Source organism: Saccopteryx bilineata, unplaced genomic scaffold (assembly GCF_036850765.1).
Source record: "Saccopteryx bilineata isolate mSacBil1 unplaced genomic scaffold, mSacBil1_pri_phased_curated manual_scaffold_19, whole genome shotgun sequence".
Lineage (NCBI taxonomy): Eukaryota > Metazoa > Chordata > Mammalia > Chiroptera > Emballonuridae > Saccopteryx > Saccopteryx bilineata.
The window spans coordinates 141261-144911 of NW_027095445.1; the positions used below are offsets into that span (position 1 = coordinate 141261).

Below are 3651 nucleotides of genomic sequence, written 5' to 3' on the forward strand. Positions count from 1 at the left end.
ATAACCCTAACCCTAACCCTAAACCTTAACCTAACTTAACACTAACCCTAAGGCTAACACTCCTGTCCGTCAAACTCAACCTCACCCTAACCCTTTTAACCCTCACCCTCATCCGAAACCAAAATTTAACCCAATACCTAACCCTAGCCCGAACCCAAAATGAACCCAAACCCTAAACCTAACCCTAGCCCTAGCCCTAGCCCTAACCCTAACCATAGCCCTCAACGTAACCCTAGCCCTAGCCCTAGCCCTAACCCTAGCCCTAGCCCTAGCCCTAGCCCTAGCCCTAGCCCTAACCCTAACCCTAGCCCTAGCCCTAGCCCTAGCCCTAGCCCTAGCCCTAGCCCTAGCCCTAGCCCTAACCCTAACCCCATCCCCAGCCCCAGCCCTGTGTCTCCTCTCTCCCCTACTCTCTTACCTGAGAGAAAAAGCAAGTGTTACAGTTAATGACACAAGAAAATGATACAGCACAGAAATGAAGAAGTGTTTTTTCAAAATATTTTATTGGTTTGAGAGTGAAGAGACAGAGGAGCATGAGGTAGTCACTGAAAATACTTTTTCAGAATGCTATTTTAGGAACTGCACCAGCCTGGACTGTTTTCAGTGAATCATCCACATCTCCACTACACTAAACATTGGAGAGTCAAAAGTCACACTTCCCAAAGCCATCAACTGTACACGCACAACAACGACTCCCATGTAAGACAGAGGCGGTTGACCTCAATGGCTGGCTGACATCCCACACAGACATTCTGACAGATGGAGAAGGACTCTGGAAAAAAAAAACAGAAAATCATCACATATCCAACATCTGACAATATGTTCAAGGAGACCACCAACTTCCCAAAGGCAAAGAACACAGACAATTCAATTTGATCTATGACCTTCTATAATTCCTGCCCTTGAGAAGAACTACAAATAGAAAAGAAGTAAAGACACAATCTACATCAACATATACATGGAGCATCCCTTTCACAGACACATAAGAAAACAATGTTCATATGAAACCAAAAAAAATAATAAAAATTAAAGGCACACACTTAAGGAAAACCAGCAAAAACAAGTTGCCATATATCCATCCCAGGACAATTAGAAATGAACACTGCCTATAATTCTTTCAATAACTTTTTCAAATATCCTTCAACATCTGTGACCTAACACCTTCTAGAACTAATGGTGGTAACTATAGCCTTTGTAAGAACACTGGCACAGAACTAATCTGGAATTTCTGGACAGGTTTCTAGACAGACGGGGTATCCCAAACTTCTCCACTGGAGGGCAGCAAAAAAAAAATTTCTGCTCTCTTTACCAGTAAACGTAATGGAGAAGAGCTTTCCAAAGTACACAATGCAGGCCAACATACATCAGACTAAGAAAATGGATTCTACCTTGACACACTAAGGATCCTATGACAAAAGCTCTGGGTCCCTGCACTACACATAGGAATTGTGAGAGAAACAACTGTGCCCAGTAAACCAGACAGCAGACACTCAACAGAAACCATGTATATCAACAAGGACATAATCACACCAGGTACCTAAGACCCAAAGTTCTTTGACCAGACACATCCCGGCCAAAAACGGGCAAACATAGGAAATGGAGAGACACACAATGACATGGAACCCTTCATGGCAAGGTGCAAATATTGAATACCAAATCAAAAGCTCACAGGGATAGGAACACAGAAACTCCACCTGCACACAGAAACCGTAATCATTGGAAGAGTGCTGCAACGCATGCTTATTCAATGAGCAATTGCCTTGTGCATAGAGGTGAGCTTCACACCCAGGAAGCCCTAAGCAGAGGAAAGATTTGAATATAAACAAAAGACTGCAGAAGACACCTGTATAACTTCAAGGATACAGTCACACTGGAAGCAAAAGTAATATTGACCAATATAATAATAAATGAATGGGCAGACCAATGAAAGCAAATGGCTAAATATATAAACTTATTTGTATGCATATATACACAAAAGCACAGTAATATAGAAAAAAATTTAAGTTGGAAATCCAAAAAAAATCAATAAATAAATTAAGAAATAAAGTAGAAAAAGTGAAATGATTCATTGCATCCATGAGTGAAAAAAAAGGTACATAAATAAGCCAGATAACTAATTAATTTAACCTACGAAAAGAATCAACAACTCAGTCTTTGAAGATAGCAGAAAAGTTAAGACATGCATCAAAGTATAGACCAGATCAATTTGAGAACATATGTACAAACTGATAGTTAGATAGAAGAAAGTGACACAAGTAACAAAATCTCTCAGCTCCATCACTGTGTGCATCATCAAATCAAAAAGGAAAACATAATGAACCAAAACATTTCTTCTCTTCCATGAAACATTTCTTCCATGTCTCTAGCACATCACTAGTGAAGTAAAAATATCGTACCTTTCCATCTTCATTGGACTCTCCTTCCTGCCTCCGATAAGGAATCAGAAGCTAGGTTTCTCCACAGCACCATCCTCTTCTCAGCAAAGAACAGGAGATCATCAACATATTAAATTTTTTTATATTTATTTATTTATTTAGTGTAGAAAGGAGGAGAGAAAGAGGAAGAGAAAGAGAGAGAGACCGACAGACAGAAAGGGGGGAGGAGCAGGAAGCATCAACTTAAACTCCTGTATGTGCCTTGACCACACAGTACATGGTTTCAAACCAGAGATCTCAGCATTCCAGATTGAGGCTTTATCCACTAAGCCACCACAGGTCAGACAAACAGAATGAATATTGATGTACTGACAGCATTTTCAGACAGTGATCCTATAGAAAACCTTAAGGGCTCATAGGTGTACTTGCATTCTTATGCCAAGAGACTATAAGACACGGCCTCTCTAAAATGTGCTATGTTCAATCACTTCTTGGCCTTTTGGCTAAGATCAAGTGTAGTATCTTATCAGTTTAAAATGTACTATGTTCAAGATGTCCACAAGAGAGCACTAAAATAAATTTAAAAATATATTTTTTATTTATTCATTTTAGAGAGGAGGGGGGGAGAGAGAGAGAGAGAGAAAGAGAGAAAGAGAAAAGGGGGAGGAGCAGAAAGCATCAACTCCCATATGTGCCTTGACCAGACAAACCAGGGTTTTGAACCGGCAACCTCAGTGTTTCCAGGTTGACACTTTATCCACTGCACCCCCACAGATCAGGCCAAAATAAATTTTTTAAAAACTTTTTAGGAAGCCTTGCTACTCAGTGAGGGACCCAGAGAAGCACAGTGACTAACAGCAGAACTGAGCCCAGATAAACTTCTCAGTGGGAGGGAATGGAGAACCCTGACAGAAGACATCTCTTTCCTAACAAAATGTGAAAAGGAATGACCTTGGAAATGACACAGCCCTTTCACATAGCTGTCGTTCTCCCCAGAGAACAAGCTTCCTTTCCCAAAAGCCCAGAGTCCTAGGAACCATGGAAATAGGCCCATCTTGGCGTGATGCCAGTCTCGTGATACACGATCTAAATCCCCTGAATTATAAGAACAGAAGACACTTCGGGGCACGCAGAGATGACGTCATGGTACCCTGTGAATTACAGCAGAATTCTGCTACATGGCAGCACACATGAGCATTCCGGAGGGGAGCATGCGAACTCCTTACTCCGACGACGCACTACGTGGTCTGTGCGTCTCAGGAGGGGGCTGTTACAC

At 41.4% G+C, this 3651-nt stretch overlaps 1 pseudogene; it reads left to right on the forward strand.

Annotated features, from left to right (window-relative positions):
* The first annotated feature begins 2858 nt into the window (after window positions 1-2858).
* On the forward strand, window positions 2859-2972 carry LOC136318242 (U2 spliceosomal RNA; annotated as a pseudogene).
* Window positions 2973-3651: the final 679 nt, after the last annotated feature.